This window comes from Protopterus annectens, chromosome 8.part0 (genome assembly GCF_019279795.1).
Source record: "Protopterus annectens isolate FY-2018-M chromosome 8.part0, PAN1.0, whole genome shotgun sequence".
Taxonomy (NCBI): Eukaryota; Metazoa; Chordata; order Ceratodontiformes; family Protopteridae; genus Protopterus; species Protopterus annectens.
Window position 1 is genome coordinate 210,278,378 of NC_056741.1, and position 18,552 is coordinate 210,296,929.

The 18,552-nt window shown below is 44.9% G+C and overlaps 1 protein-coding gene across 1 annotated transcript in view; it reads left to right on the forward strand.

Annotated features, from left to right (window-relative positions):
- The window catches only part of LOC122808192 (guanylate-binding protein 2-like), a 994,936-nt gene that overhangs the window by 675,819 nt on the left and 300,565 nt on the right, over positions 1-18,552 (forward strand). The gene's annotated exons all lie outside the window — the stretch shown is intronic.

The following is an 18,552-nucleotide window of genomic DNA, read 5'->3' on the forward strand; positions in this document are numbered from 1 at the left end:
TCAGTCCCCTATCTTTTTGGTACTAAAAAGAACCTTCAGTATGTTCGGGATTCTGTCTTGTCTGGGGGGACCTCTTGGATGACTCTCTTTTTTAGTAGCCTTTGAATTTGAATGGCTGCCTGATTCCTCTGACTGGTTGGTACATCAGGGATTTTTCTGTTTTGGGGAGGAGAAAGGGAAAGGGGTATAAAGTATCACCTGGAAATCATCCTTTGCACCCATATATTGGATATTATTTCTAGCCAGGTTCTCTGGTGCTGGGATAGTTGACCCCAACTGCCTCCAGAGTAGCACAATCAGGCCTCCTTTCAGGTGCACTGGAAGAGTCTACCAAAGAAAGTATCTTTGGACCCATGATTTTGCAGAGCTCCTCTGCTGCGAGGGCAGGATCTTCCATTAGAGTTCCAACCCCCTGCCTCTAGGGGGACTACTTCCATGTGTGTTCTGAAAAGACCCTTGAGGCATCTTGAATGAGAAGTTATGTACCTACCATAACGTTCCATGTTAGTTGTCTTCTCTCGCCTTCTTTCTTGCTTGATGGGTTCGGAGCCGATCCTCGGCACTTGCTAAGCTCGAGAGTCACTTTTACCAGCTCGAGGCAGCCCCATATCCCATGATGCAAGGCGGTAAGTACCCAGATCTCGTTTGATGACAAAAGGCAATAGCACCTAGCATAATAACTTCCCAAAGGAAGAAAGAAGGAGAGAAAAAAAAAAAAAAACCTGAAGGATGGTAGAAGGACCAACTTTGTATGGTCTTCAGAAGCATAATTCCTTGTAGAGAAAGGTCTGTCCAGGCCGGGGGAAGGAGGGAGGGTCGCAAGAAAGAAGGCGAGAGAAGACAACTAACATGGAACGTTATGGTAGGTACATAACTTCTCAATGTTAAGTTGTCAATCTCGCCTTCATTCTTGCTTGATGGGACCGTCCTAGCACCTCTATCCTGGGTGGCTCAATGGAACAGACTCTTGAGAACTGTAGAGCCAAAACTGGCTCTGTCCCTGGAGGCCAAATCCAATTTGCAATGGGAAACAAATGTATGAGGAGTGGACCAAGTGGCTGCTGCACAAATAGTGTCTAATGGAAGTCTAGCTTGAAAAGCTGTGGAAGTGGCTAAGCTTCTGGTTGAATGCGCTTTAGGTTTCGAGCACAGCTGTTTTCCCCTGAGCTGATAAATTTCAGAGATGACAGAAGAAAGCCATCTAGACAAGGTCACTTTTGAGACAGGAAGGCCTTTCTTGTTATCAGCATAGGAAACAAAGAGTTGATCGGATTTCCTGAATTGTTTTGTTCTGTCCAAATAATATCTGAGTTGGCAGTGGACATCAAGATAATGTAATTTTTGTTCCGATCTGTTTGAATAGTTTGGAAAAAATACAGGGAGATCAATAGCCTGATTCAAATTCGTCTTTGAGGCGACCTTAGGCAAAAAGGTCGGATTAGTTCTCAATGATACCCTGTCTTTGTGGAAGACCAAATAGGGGGGGTGAACAGATAGAGCATGAAGTTCAGACACCCTCCTAGCCGAAGTAATAGCAACCAGGAATAAAGTTTTCCATGAAAGAAATTTCAGGGAACAAGAAACAGCTGGCTCGAAGGGAGGAAGAATCAAGGATGTCAGCACTAAATTTAGGTCCCATTGAGGAGGAGGACTCCTGACTGGAGGTTTCAGGAGGAAAATTCCTTTCAAGAAGGCTCTACAAAGCCTGTGGGACATAATGTTGTGATCTGCGAACCCGACATGAAAGTTCGAGATAGCGGCCAACTGAACTTTGCCTGTGGAAGAAGAGGAGCCCGTGTGAAAAATCTCCGCTAAGAAATCTAAAACTGCTTGTACTGGAGCAGTGAAGGGATCAATATTCTTGGCTTTAGCCCAATAAGAAAAACGTTTCCATTTGCTAGTATAAATCCTCCTAGTAGAGGATTTTAAGGAAGCTACTATGATGTCTCTAACAGGGTTAGAGATCATAGGAAGCCTGGCTAAGGAAGGAAGTGGAGCAACCATGCTGTGAGGTTGAGAGAAGGGATAGATCGGTGCAGCTGACTGGATTGGTGAATCAGAAGATCTGGCACTGGGTCCAGATGCCACGGCTGCACCAAAAGGTGACGATGGAGGAACGGAAACCAAATTTGTCGAGGCCAATAAGGAGCAATGAGAATCATTTTGGCTCTCAAAACGGTTGCTTTCTGGATAACTTGAGGGATCAGAGGAAAAGGAGGAAAGGCATAAAGAAGTCCCTGGGGCCAATCCTGGGTCAGAGCGTCTCTGGGGGGATGGCCTGGCAGTGGGAAGAGAGAGAAGAAGTCTGGGCATTTGCTGTTTTGGGGAGTAGCAAAAAGATCGCAACATGGGCGACCCCATTCCAGAAAAATCTCTTCCACTATAGATTGTTTGAGAGACCACTCGTGAGGCATGAGAATAGCTCTATTCAATCTGTCCGCTAAAATGTTGGTTTTCCCAGGGATATGCGTTGCTACCAGAAACCGATGAGAGGAGATCGCCCATTGCCAAAGTCTGAGCGCTTCTTGACACAAGGGGTAGGACTTGGTTCCGCCCTGTTTGTTGATATACCAAACTACAGACATGTTGTCTGTGTGGACTGCAATTGTCCCCAAGGGAAGAAAGTCGTTGAGGGCTTGCAACGTTAAAAGCACTGCTCTCATCTCTAGGACATTTATGTGCAGGTGGTATTCGAAAGGTTGCCACGTCCCATGAACCATCCTGCCTGATAATGCCCCCCCACCCGATCAGGGAGGCATCCGTAGTGACCATGGCTACCGGGGATGGGGGTACAAAGGGTCTGCCTTGGTGAATCTGGGGAGAAGTAATCCACCAAGCAAGATGATTCTTGCATATCTGTGTCACCAGTATTTGGTGACGCATCGGAAGTTGTTGGTAAGACCACTGAGTGAACAACATCCACTGAAGAAGGCGCATATGGAAGCAAGCCAGGGGAAGAAGGGTAATGGCCGCAGCCATAAGGCCCAACACCTTTAGAACCATTCTGGCCTGTACCTTCTTGCTGGCTAGAATGATCCTGACGTGACTTTGAATGTCTGAGATTCTTTGATCTGTAAGGGTAGCTGACATCCGAACAGTGTTTAAGTTTGCGCCTATGAAAGTAATAGATTGGCAGGGCAATAAGGAGGATTTTCCTGAGTTGATCGAAATGCCCAATTGAGAGCAAAGATTTATTGTATAATCCCTGGCTTGAAGAAGCTGATGCCTGGTGGTGGCTGAAAGGAGCCAGTCGTCGAGATACGGAAACACCTGGAATCCTTGACGTCTCAGGTGAGCCGTTACCACTGCCATACATTTGGTGAACACTCTGGGGGCTGTAGTGAGACCAAAGGGCAGGGCTCTGAACTGGAAATGACTGGACCCCAGCCGAAAGCGGAGAAATCTCCTGGAGCGTCTGTGAATTTTTATGTGATAGTACGCATCCTGAAGATCTACTGAGCACATCCAGTTGTCCTTCTGTAAGAAGGGCAGAATTGACTGAAGAGTGACCATTCGGAATCTTGTCTTCCTCACAGACTTGTTGAGTCTGCTGAGATCCAATATTGGTCTCCAGTCTCCCGTCTTTTTGGGGACCAAAAAGAACCTTGAGTAGATTCCGGGCTCTGAATGATCTGTTGTAACTGGCTGAATGGCTCTTTTTTGCAGAAGTTTTAAGACTTCTAACTCTGCAATTTCCCTTAGACCGGGTGGTACATCTGGAAGGGAATTTGAGTGATAAAAGGACTTTCTTCGAAAGGAATTTTGTAACCCTCGGATATGATCGACTGTACCCATCTGTCTTGAGTGAGGGAAAGCCAGGCTTCTGGGTACAGCGATAGTCTTCCCCCGACTGCCTCCAAGGTTGGACAGTCGGGCAACATCTCAGGGATGCTGAAAGGGCTTGTCAGAGAGAGGCTCTCTGCTTCCCTGGTTTTGTGGACCCCCTCTGCCTCTAGAGCGGCGTCTGTTATTGTTACCCCCTCTGCCTCTAGGAGTAAACTGACCACATGAATCCGGCGTGACTCCTTGGGATTTGCGGAACCACATTTTGCCACCCTTCTGCCCTTTGGGGTAAGGTCTAGAAGGGGTGGAAAAATGGACCCCTACGGCAGAAAGGGTCTTGCCGTCCTGCTCACACCTGGTCAACGTTTCCTTCACTTGAGGGCCAAACAAAGCTGACCCATCAAAGGGAGAGTTTGTGGAGGATGCCTTAAAGGGATCTGCAAAATTACAGAGCCGCATCCAGGCTTGGCGTCTAAGAGCCACACCTGTACCTGCGGCCCTACTCGCTCCATCTGCTGCATATGATATCAGTCGCATGGAGGAGTTAGCAATAGAATTAAGGGTTCCTAGCTGCGAAGCAATTTTTTCTTGAGCCCCTGCAGCTGTCGGATCCTGTACTACTTCACCTAGCTCCTTAAGGATATCCCTCTGGAGTCTGGTGAAGTGACATAGGTAGTTCAGCGAACGCATAGCAAAGGTCGCTGAAGAGAACATCCGCTTACCATACCTATCCATGGTCCTAGAGTCCTTATTAGGAGGATGGACAGGTACGGAAGGATCTGCAAGTTCCTTCTTAGTGGCAGCCGCCATCACCATGGCATCAGCAGGGACACCTTTCGTGAGGAATTGCTTGTCCGAAGGGGCAGTAATAAATTTAGAAGGCCTCCTAGGGACTGGCTCTACAGAGTCAGGAGCAGCCCAAGCCTTTCGAGCAATAACCTGCATAAGGGGGTCGAAAGGCGGAGACACCCAGGAGGTGGAGGGCCGAGATCCAAATGCCTCCAGGTATACCGACTCATCCTCAGAGGGATTGTTGGAGGGCCAGTTTCCCCTCTGTTTAAGGAGTTCTAGGATGTCTGAAAAGGAGACATCCTCAGAGGGGGATCTTGGGGATCCCTCTGACTCATCTAAGTCGGTATCTGAAGTGATAGACTCGGGGGAGTCTACGTGTTTCCTCTTACAGGTCCTCTTGTGCGGAGGATCCCCTGACTGATCAGGAGAATCCTCGGAAGAGGGGGTTCTTCCCAGTGGGGAAACCTGAGGCGGAGGATCTCTGGGTCCGGGAGCAAGAGAAATGGCAGAGATATCGACAGGCACCATAGAGGGAGGAGCTAAGGGAACAGACTGCTGGCTGAGTCCAGTGGCCAGCACACTCTTCATCACCTCAAAGGCTCCCCTCCCAGGGAGGTCCGAGAGAACCCGTTCCGAAGAACCAGGAACTCCAGGGCCCACCGAAAGGGAAGGCTCCGAGGCAGATGTCAGAGCCGAGCTCACCAAGGCCGAGGCTCCAAGGGGAAGAGTGGGGTCGGACAAGGGTCCGATGCCACTCACCCCCTCGGAGGAGACCAGGGAAGCCCGACCACCAAATCCCTCTAAGGAAGGTCTCGAAGAGGAGATAAGAGTAGAGGCTGAAGGAGCAGAAGGGGGGGTATCTGTCCCCCAGCCCTAGCAGAAACCATTCCCGAAGACTCCAACTCCAAACTCTGGGGTAGAGTCGAAGGAGGAACTGCAATGGGGTGTGGACTAATAGTCGTCTGTTGAGACGGACTATGTAGCATCTGGGCCAGTGCCTGTGATTTTAATAATCTACTGACCACCCTCTCTAAATCATGGTCAGAAAGCCTGGATGACCTGGATGATCGGCTCCGATGGCTCCATTCCGAGAGGAGAGGAGATGCCGGAGCCGAGAGTATCGGTTCCAAGGAAGGGGACCTGGACCTCTTCCTCAAAGGAACCATCGGAGCCGACGAAACTATGGAAGCTGTCGGAGCCGACAACTTTTCGGCACCGACAGAAAGTTTCAATGCATCGGCTCCGGCCGGAGCCGATACAGACATAAAAGTAAGGGTGTCGGAGCCGGTCGGCGCCGACACCGAAGCCTGGGCCACATGGTGGTCGGAACCGATCGAGCCGACACGGTGACCGAACCAGAATCGGCACCGATAGCCATCGGTGCCGAAGGTTTGCAAACCAGGATCGGCTCCAGCGGAGCCGATCTCGACTCTGAAAGAGTCGGAGCCGAGGCCGCAGGCTTGGACACAGAAGCCTGGGCCTTGGAAGACTTGGAAGTCTTGGTTGGAGCCGACTTAGCCGGAGAGCCTTCCGGTTTAAGTAGGCCCCTCAAAATAAGCTTGTTTCTCCTTTCCTGCAGGACTCTCTGGCTAAAAGAATGACAAATCGCACAGGAGTCCTGCAGGTGGAGAGGTCCCAGGCAGTATAAGCAAGAAGTGTGACCGTCTGTCAGAGACATCTTCTGACAGCACGAGTCACACTTCTTAAAGCCTGAGACCCTTTCCTTAGACATGGTGTAAAAAAAAAACACACACACACAACACCTGTCCAAGAAAATATTATCCCAAAATTAAAGAAACACTAATCTCTCACATACACACACACATCCTAACAAGGGGGGGGGGGGATGGGAGAAGGCCTGACTAAAAATTTTTAAGGAGAGAGGGAATTCTAGTCAGAACGGGACTAAAACTAGTCTAAACTTTTAAAATTAAAGTTTAAATAGAAAAAGGGGCAAAAACAGTAGTGTTTAAATCACTTACCAGGAGCTGGTAAAAGGAGGACCTCATCAGCGAAGCGGCAAACGAGATCTGGGTACTTACCGCCTTGCATCATGGGATATGGGGCTGCCTCGAGCTGGTAAAAGTGACTCTCGAGCTTAGCAAGTGCCGAGTCGGAGCCGAGGATCGGCTCCGAACCCATCAAGCAAGAATGAAGGCGAGATTGACAACTTAACATCCATTTTTTCCACTACTTCTGTGATTCCTGGAGTAAGGTCTCTGAGGAGTGGAAAAATGTATGCCCATGACAGATAGGGTCTTCCTATCCTTCTCACACCTGGACAAGGTCTCTTTTACTTGAGAGCTGAACAGGGAAGAGCCCTCAAATGGAGAATTGATGAGCAAAGACTTGAAAGGGTATACAAAGTCACATAAGCAGATCCAGGCATGTCTCCTTATGGATGTCCTGAACCCACTGCTCTACTTGTTCATAGGTTCATAGGTTCATAGGTTCATACTAGGCTATCTGCCCAAGGGCATTTATAAGCCTAGCCCATAGTTATGTGGCTTTCGCCACCCCTTTAGTTTGAATAAAAACTATGCCTATCATTTTGCTGTGCCTCTGTCAAGCAGTGACGCTGAAGTAATCCCTGGGGTATATCTGCAATCTCCCATCCATTGGTCAAGATTCCTCTTGAACAAGACCAGAGAGGTGCTCTGCCTCACATGTACCGGGATTTTGTTCCACAGCATAGGGAGTCTCTGGGTGATGAATCTGTCCCTCCAGCACGTTCTATTTATAACCGTGTCAAGGTTTAAGTCTCCCGTCCTTGTGGTTCTGAGGGATCTAGATTTTTTGAGGTGAAGCATATTCATCAAATCTGGGTTTGACATGGCCTTATATGTTAGGCACAGGTCACCTCTGAGCAAGCGGTATGAGACTGAATAGAGCTGGAGTTCTTTCAGTCGGGCAGCATAAGACATATTTTTGAGACCCTTTATCCTTTTGGTGAGGAACTTTTGGGGCCTTTCAAGCTGCAGCAGGTGTCTGGTCAGATACATTCCGAACGGGGCATTGTACTCAATCATAGGTCTAATAAGTGATGAGTACAGGGGGACGATGACCTCCCTTGATCTAGATGTGAATCCCTTCATGATCAGGTGGGTGATATAGAAGGTTTTCCTAACTACTTTAGCAACATGAGTGTCAAACGAAAGGCTACTGTCAACCTGGGTCCCCAGATCTCTGATGACTTTTTCTGTGCTCAGTGGATTGCCACCTATATGGTAGCTAGGGGTAGCCTTGTTTTTCCCAAAGGGTATGACTATGCATTTTTTGGCGTTTAACTTCAGGCCATGGCTCTGGCATTCAGCTACATGAGAAATGAGCCCCATGGAGGAGCTGGATATGGATTTTAGGGTGGACTCCACAAAGGGGGTCCCACTCCACAAAGGGGGAGCCACTAGAGACCCCGGGAACTGCCGCCCCATTAGCCTGACGAGCCTGGTCTGCAAGGCTATGGAACGTATCATCATGGAACTTATAAACAATGACACTGGTAATCTCCAAACACTGGACCCTACCCAGTTCGGGTTTGTAAAAGGCAGATCATGTCTCGTAAACCTGATAGACTTCTTGAAGTGGTCACCAAAGCCATAGATGAGGGTAAGGTGGTTCACACAGCCTATCTAGATCTCGCCAAGGCTTTCAACACCATCCCCCACTCTGGAATTATAGATAAACTCACTAAACTAGGTATAAATCCCTATGTCACAAGATGGGTTGCCAACTGGCTCACTGACACCACACTGTGAAAGTAGCAGACTCTAAATCCAACTTCAAACCAGTGACAAGTGGAGTAACACAGGGTTCAGTACTAGGTCCTCTCATGTTTGGTATCTACTTCTCTGAAGTACAGGCTAACACAGAATGTCTTTGGCTAACAAAGTTTGCAGATGACTGCAAACTAGGAGCCATAATCAAAACTCCTAATGATGTAGACATTCTGCAAACGGTTCTCACTGAGACAGATGCCTGGTGTCAAAGCCATGGCCTCAAGCTCAATGCCAAAAAGTGCATTGTCATCACTTTTGGCAAAAACTCTGTACCCATGAACTACCACATAGGCTGTAGTCTACTTAACCAGAAAGTGTGATAAGAGACCTTGGGACACAGGTGGACAGTAGTCTCTCCTTTGATAATCACATCGCCGCAGTAGTCAGGAAATCCTTCTAGGTAGCACACCTCATCACAAAAGGTTTCTCACCCAGGAAAAAAGAGGTCGTTGTTCCCCTCTACTCATCACTCATTGGACCCATTATAGAGTACAACGTCCTTTTTGGTATGTACCTCATAAGACATCTACAACAACTGGAAAGGCCACAGAAATACCTCACAAAGAGGATTACTGGCCTCAAACAGATGCCCTACGCAGACCATCTCAAAAAAACTCCAGCTTTACTCTGTCACATATCGCCTACTCAGAGGCGATCTCTGCCTAACATACAAAGCTATGTCAAACCCAGAGCTGTTGGACATGGTCCATGTAAAGAAATCCCAATCCCTCCGAGCTACACGCTCTAGGGACCTAAACCTTGTCAGCACAATAAACAGAACATGCTGGAGGGATAGATTCCTGTCCCAGAGACTCTGGAACAAACTACCTATCTATATCAAACAAAGCTCCTCATTAGCATTCTTCAAGAAAAATATTGATGATTGGATGGGAGATAGGAAATTCATCCCAGGGATCACTTCTGTGGTTCTGATTGACAGTGGCACAGAAAAAATAATTTTCTTGGGTGGCAAAAGCCAGGGTACAGTTTGGCTAGGCTTATATAGGCCCTAGGGCCAATAGCCTAGTACCTACCTATAAACCTATGGACAGCTGAGAAGCAACTCAGTCTTGTACTTCTTCAGACACAGCTCCTGAAAGGGTATTTGATAGCTCATTAATCAAATCCCTTTGCAGTCTTGTAAAATGTGAAAGATAATTCAGGGACCTTAGAGCAAAGATCACTGATACATAAACACACTTCCCAGATCTATCCATCATCCTAGACTCCTTGTTAAGAGGATGGACAGAAGAACTTTCCTTGGCAAGTTCTTTCTTGGTGGCTGCCGCCACAACCATGGCATCTACCAGTGCAACTTTTGTCCAGAATTGTTTGTCCTCTGGGGCTGTAATAAACTTGTCTGGTCTCTTGATGGAGTCTCGGACATTCTGTGCCAGCCAAGAGATCAACTCAATGAGCTCATTGGAGGGTGGGGTCCCCCAGGAGTTAGATGGACAGGTACCAAATGCTGCCAGATACACAGATTCCTCAGGTGAAGGATTGCTGGACTTCCAGCCACCTTTCTGTTTTAGGGTTTCTAGGATGTCTCCAAAGGAGACATCATCAGGGGGTTACCTTGGGGATCCTTCGCCTTCATCAATGTCTGTGTCTTCAATGATGGATTCCTCAGTGGAGTTCAGATGTTTTATCTTACATATTCTCTTCTTAGGGACCTCCTCCATGGGATGTTGCAGAGAGGTATTAGAAGAGGATGGGGGAACCCTGTTGGGAAATCTGAGGTTTTGGTGCCTACTGTCCCTGAGGGAGATCCAAGTGAGAAGCCATGTGCAGAGTTGCCAGAGGTGTAGGTTGCTGATCCAAGGGAGTAAGCAGTGTATGGACTGCAGAGACAGACATGACTATCTCCAGAGCCTCAAAGGCTGATTGTCCCCCTGAGAAGGAAAGGATCCCAGATCCAAGAGAGCATGCCTGTCAGTTGTAGATCCCTCCCTGAGGTCAAAGCAGGAGCCAAGCTGGTCTGAGCCGAGACTCAGAGACATAGAGACAGCTCTGAAAATCTCAGGGCCAAATCAGTCACCTTGGAGGCAACAAGGACACTTCAGCTGTGAGAGGTCTCTGGCTCCAACTTGGCCGAAGAACTCAGAGCAAATGCTGGATTCAAGGAAACAGAGATCCTTGGATTCACACAGATAATGCCGGGTGGATTGGACCCAATGGCTCAGATGCTTCAAAGGAAGCCAGAGAAGGAAGAAGTGGAGGAGTAGATGATGCACAGAACTCCTGAACAAAAGGGGTAGGAGCCATAGGAGCCTATGACACACTCTGTACCCAGAGAATCTTCTTCATAAGTCTCTCCATGTCTTCTTCAGTGAGACTGTTGGAAGAGCGAGTGGACATAATTAATGGGATTTAGGTCTCTCCAGGAAGGGAGATTGAACTCTAGAAGGAAGTAGGTCAAAGGAGGATGAATACTGAGTCCTAGGAAGATATAACTGATCTGAAGAGTCTTTTCTTCTTGGTTGATCAGAAATAGTCAGGTCGGGCCTATATTAGAACATCGAAGTGTTAAAACATTGAATGTTCTAATATCAACCCCAATTCAGCGAACGCTTGAAATAGCGAAGCTGCAGAACACCAAATATTTTCCTAGGGAAAGTATTCAGTGGGCCGTTTCTGCGGCTTCGCTATTTCCTCTACTGTGGTGCAAAGGTGACAGACCAGGTTAAGGTAAGTGTGCGAACACACCGAGGTAAGGTGAGTGTGTGATAGTTAGGGACCTTAGGGTTAGGGAGCGAGTAAGGTGAGTGTGCTTTAGTTAGGGACCTCAGGGTTACGAAGCGGGTAAGGTGAATGTGCGTTAGTTAGGGACCTTAGGGTTAGAGTTGGGTTAAGGTAAGTGGATAGCTAGTAGTGTATGTACGGTTTAGTGCAGGGTTTTGTGAAGTGTGTATGTGTGGATTATGTATTTTGGTGTGCTTGTGCTGTGTGTGTGTGTGTGTTTTCTCGGAACAGCAAATTTTTTCCCTTGGAAAAAAATTTGCTGTTCTGAGCATTCAAGTATATCACATTTTGAGATTCCAAGGTTGAGTTTTATGCTGTTCGATATTTTGGAATTTCGATAATGTGATATAGACCCAGTCAGGTCTACAGATTCCAGAGTTTTTGTCTTTGGATCCGATGAAGTTGTCAGATCAGATGTCATGATCTTTTTTGTAGTTGGATCCGAGGGAGTAGTTGGCTATGAAATAGGTCTTTTTCTTCCCTTGTCCAAGACACTGGAGGATGAGGAAGTAGAAGGACTACATTATCTGGACTTTTATTTTCCTTTATCTTTTGGTGTAGCTCCAGAAATTGCCTCACCAAAGGAGGAAGGCAAAAGACCTTTCAATATAAGCTTATTTTTGCATTCAATCAAAGTCCTGTGGTTTAACATGTGACAGATTAGGTTCATAGATTAGTACTAGACTACCTGCCTTTGTGGGCCATTTTAAGCCTAGTTAATTACCCCATGTGAGAATCAAACCCCTAACCTTGCATCTGTAAGTTAAACACCTTAACCATTACACCAACCTCCCAGCCTCCTCCCAACAGACACCGCAGTCCTCTTGAAGTTGAAGGGGACCAAGACAATACACACACAGAAAGTATGTAAGTCACTACAAGGTATTTTATGACCAATTTCTCACACTTTTTCAAGCCAGCCGGCTTATCTTTATCCACCATTACGACAGCCAAAAAGTCAAGTCAAGAAGAGAAAAGGAAATATCTCTCTACCAAGAATATTAGATTTTTTTTTTTTGAAAAAGAGAAAAATATAGGAACTAAAGAGAAACCTTTACTAACAATGGTATAAAGGTTACACTACAAATGTAGAAGAAAAGAAGATACTATCAACAGTATTGTAGAGGTACTTCCATTTGAAAAGGTTAGAAAGGAGAAAAGTATTTAACTATAGAAAAAAGAAAGCTGTCACTAAGTTAAGGGGATAGAATATAGTTTAATTAAAGCTATTTAAAGGACTTTACAGTTTTAGAAGTCAATAACAATAGAAAAAATATTGAAAATTCACTTAGCTGTCTGACAGCAATTAAAGTAACCATATCTTCACAAAGCGGCAAACGAGATCTGAGGTAACTTAGAATGGTGCATTGTGGGTAAGGGAAGAGCTTGAGAGCTTTTTGATTGCCACCAGCTATTGCAACAGCCGAGTCAGATCTGAGGATCAGATCTGAACTAGCAGGTTTGAGGGCAGAATGAAAATTGACAACATCAGATTTAGCAGATTAGGTAGGCCATCTAGAGGGGCGGCCATGGTGGTGCAGTGGTTAGCATTGCCACCTCACAGCAAGAGGTTCTCTGGTTCAATTCTCAGCTGGGATACCTTCCATGCGGAGCCTGCATGTCCTCCCTGTGATCGCGTGGGTTTTCTCTGGGTGATCCGGTTTCCTTCCACATCCCAAAGACATGCTGTAGGTGGACTGGACACTCTAAATTGGCCATAGGTGTGAGTGCGTGCATGTGTGTGCCTTCTGTGGAAGGTTGGGCACCGGGCTGGCAACTCGACACTGTAAAACTCCACTGCCAATCATGAGCGGACAGGTGATCCACTGTGGCGACCCCTAACAGGGAAAAGCTGAAAGAAGAAGGTAGGCCATCTGGTAGATTACTTATAAATAAGGACAACAGTGTGAGTTAGAGGACTGAGCCTTGTAAAACTCCTTCATCAAGTAGTGCAGTGTTGGAGATTGTGGTGTTAACTTTGACAGAGAATATTTTACATGGTACAAAACTTTTAAACCAATCGAGGATTTATTTGCTTAGTTGATCTTGGAGGAGTGAATAGAAGACTAGGGTGTGGTCCTCCAAGTCAAAAGTCTTGGGTCATTGAAGACATTGCCTTTGTCCATGTTCAGAAAAATATCATCCATTAACGTTAAAAGGCAGTTTTGGTTCTTATGCTGGTCCAGAAACCATGTTGATGGTTGGAAAGAGTCATCCTGTCTTCCAGATAGTCTCTGAATTGAGAGTAAATTATCTTTTTAAGTATTTTTCCAAGGTGAAAAGTTTAGAGAGAGAGAGAATGGAAGTCTTTGGCTGAAGTAGGTTTTGAAGTATCTGCAGTAGGTGTAATGGTAGCATGTTTCCACTGGGTAGGCAGTGTTTTTGCAAAGGGTGATAAACAAGGCATGTAAGCCCTTAGCCTTTTGTGGCATCAAGTAGTATTTTGTCAAATACGATTTTGATGTTATACCTTTCAAGTACAAGAGAGGAGTGAAGAGGGGCTCTGGTTCCTGAATGTGATGGCTATGATCTGTGGATGGGGAGGGGCAGGTGGGAGAACATGGTGAGGAGACCTCCAGTGGACAGAATACTTGTGGTTAAGGGTACTGTGTGGTACTTGCAGTTGTTCTTGCAGGTCACACTGCCTGCTCTTTTCTTTGTAAGGTTCCAACATTTAGGTTCATGTGGGAGCTGTTTAATGAGTTTTGTAGGCACATGGCTTTTTACATACTAGTTACTTTCTTTGCCAACTTTCTAAGTAGATGAATATCTGTTCGTTAATGTTCCAAAATTGTTTTCATATTTTTCCTGCTCATCTTGTAGTTTATAAAAGCTAAATAATTATTTATATTAAAACAAATTCAAGTAACTTTAGTGAAGTGTTTATAGGTATTGCAGATACAAAGGGACAGTTGATTTTGGATAGTCTTCACTTAGTGCTGTTGTGTTACTTTTATTTTTTGAATGGAAGTAGATAAACTTGAGGGAGGTTTTTACATGGGACTAGTAAAAAGAGTATAATTGTTCAAAGGTAGTTAGGATAGGTATAAGATTAATGTCAGAAGAGATGTAGTTAGGGGAGTTAGTATTTATGAGGTCTAGTAAGGACTAATTCCAGGATTTGAAGTTTGACCTTATAGGTTCTCATAGGTTCTTAGGTTCATCAGTACTTACTGAGGTATTGATTTGTGAGGATCTTAAGAAGCCTAGCCATACATTGCATAGTAGTTATTAGCCTTTATATTTTGCATAACTAGTAACCTAGAGACAGGCTGAACAAGTATATGTTGGGAGATTTACATGTTTCCATATCCATGAGAAACAGAGGTGCCAAGCCAGGGGATGAATTTGTGGTTACCTATCCATTCATCCAAATTACATTTGAGTAGGGTAAGAGAAGTACTTTGCTTTATGTGAAGAGGAAGATGGCTCCCTATTCTCTGTGATACATAAGCATCCCTCCAAAATGTTCCCTGCAGTGGGTGTCTATGATTTCATTGGACATGTGAATGTGTAATAGGTCTGGCAAAACAGGGACTGTTGAACCTCTATATGTGAAGCACAGGTCACTACTTGGTAGCCCATATGACACCGAGAAGAGGGGCAATGCTTTGAGGTGGCCTGCAAAGTTTTTATAATTTAGGCCCTTGATTATTTTAGTGAGTAAGCAATGTGTCAGCCTAGTTGTAACAAGTTTGGACAAGTACATACTGAAAGAGGCATTATAGTCAATGATCAGCCTACTGAGTGCAGAGTACAGTGGAGTCCCTAGTTCTCAATGCAATATGTTTAGCTGTACACTGTGAGATGAAAAAGGACTTCCTTGCAACAATGGATGATAGGTGGTGACCTAAGGACAATTCTTTGTCAATATAGTTTTTCAGATCACTGACTACAAGATCAAATTATTTATTATTTATTTATCTGTCTTTGTTTCCAACTGGGATTTATCCCATTTTCAGCACAGACCCAGAGAGAAAAGCACCACGGTAATTACAAATATAAGTGCAGAGAACATTGCAAAATACATACATAAAGTAACAAAATAGGAGTTTTTCAATGAACAAGGAGAAAAAAAAGCTATACAGTTTTTACAATTACAAAATATGGAAGATATTCACTTCACATAGTTTGTTGACTAGGTAATGGGTTGATCACAAAGAATCTTCTTTCAGTCATCAACCAGAGGTAGATTAGGAGTAAATAAAGGAAGTACAATAGCAGTTAAATAAATAAAACATTGCTAACAAAACATTATGCTGCAGTAATGATAGTAACATGATAAGGCAAACGCAACATGCAAAAAATCAAAGCCATTAAATGTTTATTACATAAGTTCACAAATTCTGAAAACAGTGTCCAGACATGAAGATTAGCAAGGAACACTGAGCCCTGAATATTATGGAAACGTCTTTTTTTCTCATATAGCTGAGTTCAACCTAACCATGAATAGCAGTCTTAATTGCAACAGGGAGTTTATTCCAAAGTCTAGACAGTGATTGAGTTATAAACCTAAGTCTTTTTAGTGCTAGTTAGTTCCATGTTTATCTTTATTGATAAACCTTCTGGATTATTCAAAGGCTGTGTGACATTAAATCATAGCCCTTAGTATTTTCAAGCTGTACCTTAAACGCTAAGCATAGTTTACCACACAATACTCTATATGCTATGCTATACAAATTCAGTCTCAGAATCCCTTTGTTACAGGTGATGTCTCAGACATTGTACCTACAGAATCTGCTTATACAGCCTCAAGCAATGATGCTTGCCTTAGGGTGTATAAACAGAAAGGAGAGGTTTATTTTAAAATGGATCTGATATAAGTAGGATGTAAGTATAGCTGGTAGTTCATGTCACTAGTACTCATCCTTTTTTGCTGAAGTGTGCTGCACTAATGGTTAACAAAATGACAACTGCATTATATAACACTGTTTGCTGGCCTGTGCAGTCACCTTGTCAATAAACCAGATATTACCCAGTGGAACCTTGTTAACATTCAAGAAAGTAAACATTAAAAGACAAAAAAAAACTTTCTGTACACTCATCACGCCATAGAGAATAAGATAACCACTCTAAAATATGGATCACAGGATACCAAAAAGTAGTTTTATTCCCCTTAGGCTAAGCGGAGAAAGCAAACAACTTGCTCCTCTCAAGACATGATTTCTTCATCGACATAATAAAAAAAGTTACAGGTCTGAACAATGAACATATATTATCTGCATGTAAACGAAGAATAGAATAAATGTTAACTGCAATGATCATATCTAATTGCAACTCTGCAGCCACCTGTGCGCTCGTGCACACACACACACACACACACACACACACACACACACACACACACACACACACACACACACACACACACACAGAGTACATTATTTTTGACAAATCCTTGATCAAAGATAATAAGAAGTTATGTCTTACCATAACGATCCATGTGAATTGTTCATCTCGCCTTTGTTCTTACACACGGGTTCGGAGCTGATCCTCGGCTCCGAGTCAGCCGCATCACTAGCTCGCATCTTCGAGAAAGCTCGAGGCACAGTAATATCCCATGATCCTGCGGTGCTAACCCTCAAATCTAGTTTGCTATACCAGAAGAATCCCTTTTAGAACTGTGTCTAGAACACTTATAAACAGATACTACACAGTGTCTGGAACCCTACTGTCAAGTAGAGGATAAAAGATGCCATTACTAATGCACAATAATATGCCAACCATACCTAGAAAAGGCTGAAAAGGAATCTAGTTGAAAACCGTTCTCCCAGACCGCAGGACGGGGGATGGAGGGGGGGAATGTAAGAACAAAGGCGAGATGAACAAGTTACATGAATCGTTATGGTAAGACATAACTTCTTAATGTGAAATTGTTCAATCTCGCCGTTTGTTCTTACACACAGGTAGCATCCCTAGCTCCTTTTTCCCAGGTGGTTCAAGGGAGAACATTCCTGAGTACAGTGGAACCAAACGTCGCCCTGTCCCTGGAGCTCTTGTCTAGCTTGTAGTGGGCGATAAAAGTATGTGGTTTTGCCCAAGTTGCCACTGCACAAATGGTATCTAAAGGCAAATGAGCGGTATGGGCTGAAGAGGTAGCAATCGCCCTTGTAGAATGAGCTCTGGGTTTGAAAGGGAGTTGCTGTTTGGATTCAGCATATACCAAATTTATGCAATCTGAGAGCCATTTGGATAAGGTAACCTTCGTTACTGCCTGTCCTTTTCTTTGGTCAGCATATGAGACAAATAGTTGATCTGACTTTCTGTACTCTTTTGTCCTATGTAAGTAAAATCTTAGTTGTCTGTGAACGTCCAACTTGTGCAATGTGTATTCTAGCTTATTGGAATGATTTTTAGACGGCAGGTAGTTCGATAGATTGATTGATGTTCTGAATCGAACAAACCTTCAAAAGGAAGGGCGGATTGGTGCGCAAGGTTACTCTATCTGAATGAAAAATCATGTACGGGGGTCGGATAGATAGAGCCTGTAACTCTGAAACTCTTTTGGCAGAAGTGATGGCAACCAGAAAAAGTGTTTTCCACGAAATAAATTTTAACGGAGTTGTGGTTGCTGGTTCAAAAGGGGGCAACATGAGTTGTGACAGCATGAGATTAAGATTCCAAGGGGCTATTGGATTACGAAAGGGGGACGGAGGTGAAAAGTACCTTTCATGAAGGCTTTACAAAGCCTGTGGGACATAAGAGAACCATCCTCACGGCCAATATGAAAATTGGATATAGCGGCCAGTTGAACCCTTATAGTGGATGTTGATGCTCCTTCTTGAAAAAGTGTGGTGAGGAAATCTAATATCTTGTGTACTGGAGCCCCGAATGGATCTATACCTTGTTTGGAGGCCAGGTGCGCAAAACGGTTCCATTTGCTGATGTACAATTTTCTTGTAGATGGTTTGTGAGAAGATACAATAATTTGTTGTACTGCAGGGGATAGTAACTCCGACCTGGCTAAGATGGGAAGCAGAGCAGCCAAGCTGTCAGTTTGAGGGACTTGAGGAAGGTGTGAGGAACTCCCGACGAATGTGTCAACAGGTCTGGCTCCGGGTCCAGTATCCATGGTTCCTCCACTTGATGAGATTGAAGGAAAGGAAACCAGATTTGTCGAGGCCAGAATGGGGCTATCAGTATTATGGTCCTGTCCAGACGTTTGGCTTTCTGCAAAAACCTGGGAATTAGTGGAACAGGAGGAAAAGCATAAAGGAGACCTGGGGGCCAATCGTAGTGCGTCCCTGGGGACACCCCCTGGGGGGGGTAACAGGGCACAGTAGCTTCTGCATTTCGCATTCAATGGGATTGCAAACAGGTCGCAGCAAGGCTGGCCCCATCTGTGGAAGATCTCTTCCGCCACTTGAGGTTTGAGGGACCACTCGTGAGGGAACAGGATGGCTCTGCTCAACCTGTCCGCGATTATGTTGGAAGTCCCCGGGATGTGCATTGCTATCAG